The 9,614-nt window shown below is 22.0% G+C and overlaps 1 protein-coding gene across 7 annotated transcripts in view; it reads right to left on the bottom strand.

Moving 5' to 3' along the window:
- LOC122503691 (homeotic protein antennapedia-like) overlaps positions 1-9,614 on the bottom strand; it is a 306,715-nt gene that overhangs the window by 244,181 nt on the left and 52,920 nt on the right. The gene's annotated exons all lie outside the window — the stretch shown is intronic.

Here is a 9,614-nt window from a genome sequence, read left to right as displayed (position 1 = left end):
GAAGAGACCCTCAAACACATACTCCAATACGCATCGCGAGCAATAATTATACCGTTAGTTCTATCAAACTTAAACAAAAATACCGCATATAGGAATATAAATTTTTTGTACCTATTCAAAAATGTCTCCTTATACTCTCCAAGCAAATCACCACAAATATCAACACTGAGAAAAAAATGCTATCAAATCAATGATACATTTGTTTGTCGCAATTTGCTATTGATTATCGCACTATAGATGTAAATAAATCTTTTATTATATTATTCACAGTCAATCGTGAGGTATTAAAAAGTGTTGCAGATTAATTAACACCAAAAAAGATTTAAATAAATAATTTTGGTGTTATTTTTTATAAGTAATGAAATTTTAGTTCATTAAATTTCTTTATAACTATAAAACATGAAGATATCGATAACTCCGAGTCTTCGACTCGGAGTATACGATTTCTTCATGTTTTATAATAATTAAAGATGACCAAGTAATAAAATCATCATTTTGTATTATAAGAATATTATTTTCTTCAAAATTATTTTCATTATTTCAATTCATTTATTATTTTCAAAAATTTTTAAGTGTAATTTTACTTTATATCAATTATTTTTAATAATTTTCGAAAAAGTTCTTTGGTAATTTTTCAAATCCATTTGTTTACAATATTCAATTTAACGAAATTTCAATTATTCTTAAATTCTTTAATTAAATGCATATTAGAAAATAAAAACTTCAAATAATATAAAAGAAAATTCAATTAAACTTTTTCAAAAAAATTAATTTCAAAATTCAATTATTTCTAAAAATTCACGCTTTATGGCATTTAATATTCAATTATAATCTAAAATTTTAACTGAAATTCATTTTTATGAAATGAAAATCAATTTTATTAGAAAATTCTACAAGAATTTAATTATTTAAATGCAAAAGTATATAATTTATTGAATAATTAAATGTTTCTCAAAATTCAATTCATAAAGAATTTTATTAACAAATTTTTAAATAATTGAATTCTTTTGTCTAATTTTATTAAAACTTGCATGAATATAATTACTTTTTTCAAGAAGTTCAATTATAATTGTATAAAAAATAATTGAAACGCTGCGATGAGTTTTATTATTAGTAAAAATAATTGAATCCTTAAAAAGAATTTTATTACTCTTGAAAATAATTGAATTTCTGCAATAATTTCTAACCCTCTCTAAAATTGAATTTATTTCTAGTGTTTTTAACTAAAATTCTTCAATAAATCCATTATTTTTAATAATTTTTAAAAAAGTTTTTTGAGAATTTTCAAATTTATTCGTGTACAATTCAATTTTACAAAATCTCAATTATTTGTAAATTCTGCAATTAAATGTATAATAATTTCAATAAAAATCGTATTAAACTTTTAAAAAGAATTAATTTTACAGAATTGTTTGTCAAAAATATGAAAAATTAAGAATTTTAGTGATTTTAATTTGAAACTTTTTCAAAATTTAATTATTTCTAATAATTCACGCTATATTGCTTTTAATATTCAATTATTATCTAAAATTTTAACTGAAATTCATTTTTAAATTAATTCTTATTAGAAATCTCTATTAGAATTCAATTATTTAAATACAAAAATAAATAATTTATTGAATAATTGAATGTTTCTCAAAATTCAATTAATAAAGAATTTTATTAACAAACTTTTAAATAATTGAATTCTTTTGTCGAATTTTATTAAAATTTGCATGAACATAATTACTTTTTTCAATGAATTTAATTATAATTGTACACGGAGAAAATTTATTCCTGAAATTTTACTGAATTTAGTTCGGTAAAACTGGGATGAAGTGTCAAAACAGTAATTTTTCAAGAACTAGACTGTAAAAGAAATTGCATTGAAAAATAATGTAAAAATCATAAAGTTCACGATACATGTATTAGCGCTTCACTTACAGTTCGGTAAAACGTAAGCCAAGTGCTCGCTACATTCATATTTATTGAATAGTTCGGTAAAACGTAAGATAAAGTCTTCGGTAAAACTGACGAGTTGCAATTTATTGAATAGTTCGGTAAAACGTAAGTTAAAGTCTTCGGTAAAACTGACGAGTTGCAATTTACTGAAAGTTCGGTAAAACTTGAAGAACAAAAATAAAAAATAATGTTACTTCAGTAGATCTATATTAATACTGCCGTAACTCTCAATTTACCAACTTTAATCACTACCTAAACCCCCTACAATTGTTTACGAACAAATACTAATTGATACACCTGCCTACAGTACATTCTAAACGCATACACTAATACACACATCGCACGCTTTACATTAATGCTTCAGAAAGTTTCAACTGTCCTTATATATTAATCTCAATTTTATTTCACCGCTTGTGAGAAAGATTCAAATTAATAATCTATCGTTGTACAAAATTAAAAATTATTTATATTAATGAATCATTTCTAACTATATTCAAGGTCAATTTATGAAATATTTTTAAATTATGTTTTTATTATTATAAAGAAAAATGTTTAAATTTGTATTGAATGGAATAAAACAATAATTTATGAAAATCCTTATTATTCTCAAATTTTTGTGTTTAAAATTAAAAATATACATATTAAAAGTGCAAGTTGGAAATTATTAAATTAATTAATAGAAAATTAATCTTTCTGAAATATTAAATAATAATTGTGAGGTATTAAAAAGCGAAAAGGAAATAAGCAAGTAAGCAAATAAGGAATAAAGTAAGCAAGAAGGAAAAAGAAAGTAAGCAAATAAGAAAGTAAGTAATCAAGAAGGAAATAAGCAAGTAAGCAAGGTAAGAAAGGAGGAAATAAGCAAGTAAGCAAAGTAAGCAAGAAGGAAATAAGAAAGTAAGCAAGTAAGCATATAAGGAAGTAAGTAAGCAGAAAGAAAACAAGCAAGTAAGCAAGAAGGAAATTAGGAAGTAAGCAAATAAGTAGGTAAGCAAGTAAGCAAAGTAAGCAAGAAGGAAATAAGAAAGTAAGCAAGTAAGCATATAAGGAAGTAAGTAAGCAGAAAGAAAACAAGCAAGTTAGCAAGAAGGAAATTAGGAAGTAAGCAAATAAGTAGGTAAGCAAGTAAGCAAGAAAGAAATAAGCAAGTAAGCAAAGTAAGCAAGAAGGAAAGTAAGCTAGTAAGCAAGCAAGTTATTTCCTTTTTGCTTACTTGCTTACCTACTTATTTACTTACTTACATACTTACTTATATGTTTAATTGCTTACTTATTTATTTCCTTTTTGCTTACTTACTTATGTTTATTTGCTTACTTACTTACTATTATTCATATTTAATTAAAATGAATAAATTATATGTTAAAAAAATAAGTATGTTATTGCCATTTTATATTTTCTTTTTACTTGATTTAAAAGCATTTATTACATATTTGGCAATTAATTAGTGTTTAAAATAATTAATTAATTGAATTTTAATTTAAATAATAATAAAATGATTATTAATTAAGTCTAAATAAGTTGGAAAAATCAACTATTAGTGTGAAAGTCTTTCATTCGACTGCGGGACACTTGAAATAAAGTATTTCAATCCAGAAAACTAAAACTTTAGGCAAGTCAAGGAAGTTTTACCGAACTATTCCTGAAAACTAACACTTTAGGCAAGTCAAGAAAGTTTTACCGAACTATTCCTGAAACGTTAGTGCCCATCAAGGAGGTATTTATTTAATTTACATTAAACGTTCAGTTTCAATTTTTTTTCAACTTTTACAGTACTAGTTCTTAAGGAATAAAGATATCACATTAGATTTTAAATATTGTTACCGAAAAAATAATATAAAAATTATTAAAAATTACGATTATGCTACTATATCCCAACTTTATTGAAAAATTCGGTAAAATATAAGGAACAAATTTTCTCCGTGTATGAAAAATAATTAAAACGCTGCGATGAGTTTTATTATTAGTAAAAATAATTGATTCCTTGAGAAGAATTTTATTACTCTTGAAAATAATTAAATTTCTGCAATAATTTCTAACTTCTCTAAAATTAAATTTTTTTCTATAGTGTTTTGAACTAAAATTCTTCAATAAATCAATTATTTTCAATAATTTTTTAAAACGTTCTTTGCGAATTTTCAAATTCATTTGTTTACATTTAAATTTTACAAAATTGCAATTATTCGGAAATTCTGCAATTAAATATATATTGAAAAATAAAAACTTGAAATAATTTCAATATAAATCCTATTAAAAAAAATGAATTCTACAGAATTGTTTGTCAAAAATATGAAAAATTAAGAATTTCAGTGATTTTATTGTTTGTCAAAAATATGAAAAATTAAGAATTTTAGTGATTTTAATTTGAAACTTTTTCAAAATTTAATTATTTCTAATAATTCACGTTATAATGCTTTTAATATTTAATTTTAATCTAAAATTTTAACTAAAATTAATTTTTAAATCAATTTTTATTACAAAATTCTACAAGAATTTAATTGTTTAAATGCAAAAGTAAATAATTTATTAATTTCATGTTTCTTGAAATTAAATTCTCATAAAAAATGTTATCAACGAATTTTTTAAATCATTAAATTCTTTGGACGAATTTTAATAAAATTTTTTAAGAATAATTACATTTTTCGGGGAATTCGATTAAAATTGCATTAAAAATAATTGAAATTCTGCAATGAGTTTTATTATTTATGAAAATAATTGAATTCCTAAAAGAATTTTATTAGTTATAAAAATAATTGAATCCCTGTAAAAATGTTATTATTTATGAAAATAATTAAATTATTGCGAAGAAATTTATAAAAAAATTTGTAAATAATTGAATTCCTTTAAAAATTTTTATTATTTATGAAAATAATTGAATGTTTGCGTAGAATTTTATTCAAATTTTTTTTTAAAAATGGAATTCTATTGTAAAATTTTATTGAAATAGTAGATATTAAAAATCATTAAATTTTAGAAAACTTTTGAAAATAATTGAAATTTTGACAAGAATTTGATTAAAATTTTGTAAAATAATTGAATATCAGAGAAGAATTTTATTATTTATAAAGAGAGTTGGAATTTTGACGAGAATTTTTTTAATTTTGAACACAATTGAATTTAGTAACTATGTTACTAAGTTAGTTAGTAAGTTAGTAACTAAGTTAGTAATTAACTTACTAACTTACTATTCTCCCTGGAGAAGCTAAATTCGTTGAATTTTTACAAATCGTTGACTTTGGTGTTTTACTTAAAGTAAAATTTCATTCATAGTTAAAAATAACACCAAACTAGATTATTTTAATCCTTTTTGGTGTTAATTTATTCCTAGAGGAATTAAACTGTTGCAGATTATTTTAATCCATTCTGGTGTTATTTTAATACCTCACGTTTTACTGTGGTGTTAATAGAAAATGCTGTAATATCAAGAAATGCATTTCGTAGGTATAATTAAATCTAAATTTAATTATATGTACTTACGATATGCATTTCTTGTTATTTTTTGGTTCTAAACTATTTTTGCCTTTGGTCATGGTTTGCTAAATTTAGAAAACTAATGACATAAGTAATTTAGAAAAGTGAAGAAAACAAAAATCCAAATAGGAATTTATCAAATTTTTGTGGATAATATTTTTGAAGTTATTTTTAATAAGAAAAATGTGTAATAACGCTCGTTTGGATTAAAATGAAATGGTCGAGGACCCTTAATTATTTAGGCAACGTGCTCAGGAAAGATAGAGGCGCATGTTGGGGATATATCCAATTAATCTTCTCAATCCCTTCGCTTGGACACATTCGCTGGGTTTCCATATACCTAAACAGATAAGCATGTTCTCTCTAAATCTGAATCAGCTCGAAACTGTTTGCTAACAATTCGGGCCTATAATGCTGCTATAAGTTGTATCAAATTTTAATAAATTTTTTGTTTGTGCAAATTTTCTCGAGAGGAAAAATTACTATAATTCAGTTTTTAACTTTAGTACCCTAACAGTAATGGATATTCCAGATTATTCTACGAAATAGAATTTCATATAATTATTATCATTATAGTTAAAAATAATTTTTAATTTTTGGTCCCTAAATTCCGTATTTTTAAATACTTTCCCTGGATTCGAGGCTTGCAAAAAACGTTGGTTCACAACAATTTTAATTTGATATCCTTATAGAAAAACTCTAAAAAAAAGAGTATAAAATAAATTTGCAATCGAGTTTTATATATAAATGAAGAATTTCTATATACATGTTGGATATCGCAGAAATCCGATGAGTTTAAGTGGTAGTAAAGGTATATAATGTCGATCTAGATGTGCAGTGGAACATGCACTCCTGAACTCGAGAACGCGGAACGTTTCCTATACCTATATATGTCGAGAAGGTCTCGCTCTTTATGGGAATTCCGTTGGATATCTCATGCATAAGTGAGGAAGAAGAATCCTAGATTCTGATAATTCCCCTAGTAAAACTTTTACCACTTCATCGATATTGATGTTGATAAAGATGGATTTTTCTTTCTCAAACTCCAATAAGTCTTTTACTTTTTTATAAATATCATAAACTTTTTTAATTTCCATTAAATAAATATAGAAGCTCCGATCCTTGGAAGGAGTAAAATAACATAGTTGTTTTATGACATGTTATTGTTGTCACAAGAAAAAGAGAACACAGTTTTTCTACGGATATCAAAATTGAGACAAAAAACGAATCAAAAGTGTTGATTCGTTTTTTGTCTCAATTTTGATATCCTTAGAAAAACTGTGAAGCAACGTTTCGATAACTTTAGGTTCTAAAATAACTGAAATTTCAGTCATTTTCCACTGATTCGACAATTAAAAAACTACTGAAAATATTGCACGATACAATTTGAAAAATTTTAAAAAAAAATTACAAATGATTGTAGAAATTAAATTATTTTCAAAAGTAATAAAATTCATTACAACAATTCAATTATTTTCAAAAGTAATAAAATATTCTTCGCAGAAATTCAATTATGATCAACAATTTTTAAAAATTCTCGTCATAATTTCAATTATCTTTAGAAATACTTCAATTCTTCTCCAAAATTCGATTATTTTCAAAAATTTAAATAAAATTCATAGCAAAATTTCAATTATTTTCAAAAATTTCCCTCAATTCAATGATTTTTAATATATACTATTTTAATAAAATTTTCCTAAAGAATTCAATTAAGTTCAAAAATTTAAAAAATTCTAGTCATAATTTCAATTATCTTTATAAACAATAAAAGTCTTCTCTAAAATATAATTATTTAACAAATTTTTTAATAAATTTCTTGTTAAAATTTCAATTATCTTTATAAATAATAAAATTCATCTTAAAATTCAATTATTTTCAAAAACTGTATAATAAAATTCTTGGCAAAATTTTAATAATTTTCAATAATTTTAATCAAATTCTTGGCAAAAATTTCAAATATATATGTCCAAAAATTTTTCTTCAGTTAAATTTAATTATTTAAAAAAATTTTAATAAAATTCTAGGAAAACATTTATTTATTTTCATAAATAATAAAAATTTCAAACGAATTAAATTACTTAAAAATTTTTTATAAATTTTTTCACAATAATTCAATTATTTTCATAAATAATAAATTTTTTTACACTGATTTAAAATTATTTTCATAATTTTTTTAATTGTGAAATTAAACGAAAACATTAATAACTTCTTTTTTAAATAAATATTTATTTATTATTATTTTTCAATAGGAATTAAGATTTTAAAATTCAATAACTTGTAAAAAATTTAAGATGAAAAAATAATTGAATTCTTGCAACAAATTTTATTAAAAATGTTTTTTAAAGAATTGAATTCCCATTGAAAAAATTTATTTGTGAAAATAATTTAATTTTGGAGAAAAATATTATTATTTATGAAAATAATTAATTTCTTGTGAAGAATTTTATTCAAATTTTTTTATTTAATTGAATTTCTCAGAATTTTTGAAAACTTTTTGAAAATAGTTAAATTCCATCGAAAAATGCTATTAAAAAATTGAAAATAATAAAAAAAAATAAATAAAAAATAAATAAATAAATATTTGAAATCTGTCGAAGAATTAAAAAAAAACTTTTTAAATAATTGAATTCCTTTGAAAATGTTTATATTTAAAAAGAATTGAATTTTTGGGAAGAATTTTAATAAAAATTTTTAAATAATTGAATTGCTTCAAAGAATTTTATTTTTTACGAAAATAATTGAATTTTGTTTCGAAGATTTTTGGAAACATTTTTGAATTTTTTCGAGAAATTTCATTAAAAAATTAAAAATAATTGAATTGGTTCGAAGAAATTTATAAAAAATTGGTAAGTAATTGAATTCTCTTAAAGCTTTTATTAAAATTTTGTTTAAATAATTGAATTCTTTTGGAAAATTTTATTAAAATAGTATATATACTATTTTACTCATTTCAATTATTTTTAATATATCCTATATTAAAAATAATTGAAATGAGGAAAATTTTTTCATAATTGAAATTTTGCCAAGAATTTTATTAAATTTTTTGAAAATAATTGAATTTCGGAGAGGAATTTTATTATTTATAAAGATAATTGAAATTTTGACTAGAATTTTTTTTAATTTTTGAAAATAATTGAATTTCTGCAAGCAGTTTTTCTTAAAATTTCTTTTTAAATTCATAAAAAATTGATATTTTCTAAAATTTCAAATTGAAACCTTTGAAGTTCATCTATTTATAAATAAGATTGTAAACGCAATTACTCTTTTGAAATCCAATTAATTTTGAAATTTTTAAGTAAAATTATTCATTAAAATAATTTATAAATAATAATTTTATGATATAGTTCTTCAAGAATTAAGTTATTTAATATTAAATAGAATATTTAAATAGAAGTTTTTGTCATATTCATATATTTATAAAAAAATTGGTAAGTAATTGAATTCCCTTGAAACTTTTATTAAAATTTTGTTTAAATAATAAATTTCTTATTCATATATATTCAAATAGAAAAAATTGAAGGTTTTGTATTATAATTCTTGGCAAATTGAATCTGTAAATCTGTAAATACATTTATTAATTTACCGAAATTTTATTTAAAATTTTAAAATAATGGCAACATTTATTTTAAACTGATTAATATTTTTTTTTTATTAAAATTCTATCAACCGTACATTTTAACAATTTCACATATTTCATTAGACAACATTATACTTCTAGTTCTGAATTATAAATTATATTATAATATATCTTTTCTTAATTCAATACAGAAATTATTGCTTCAAAAAAATTGGATTCAATAGCATTGGCGCTATTGGACGAATAGTTTTTTTTTCTCAGTGATAGAAATTATTTGCCGTTGTAAGAAAAGTGTATAATGAACTTTGATGAGCGTCAAATTGAAATTAAGCACATACGAGTTATTAGAAAAATTGTACAATGTATATGTAATTGTTTTAACGAAGATTAATGTTTAGTGAGCAATTGTGCGGCTTTATAATTCGTGTCGAAGGAAGAGGAGGTATTGCAATGAGGAGAAGGTAAGCGCAGGTGTTTCAGTATACCTTCCATGTTAATCAGGAGCAACCTACCCTGTCCTATAGCGTATATATACACATATGCAAATACCTTTCTGTAACACATCCAACGGTACCAAGCGCGGAGCATTTCATGCATGGAACGTATTATAAAATTTATTCCAAGATAA

Source organism: Leptopilina heterotoma, unplaced genomic scaffold, assembly GCF_015476425.1.
Source record: "Leptopilina heterotoma isolate Lh14 unplaced genomic scaffold, ASM1547642v1 Lhet_268, whole genome shotgun sequence".
NCBI lineage: Eukaryota > Metazoa > Arthropoda > Insecta > Hymenoptera > Figitidae > Leptopilina > Leptopilina heterotoma.
This window is presented reverse-complemented; position numbering and strand designations above follow the sequence as displayed.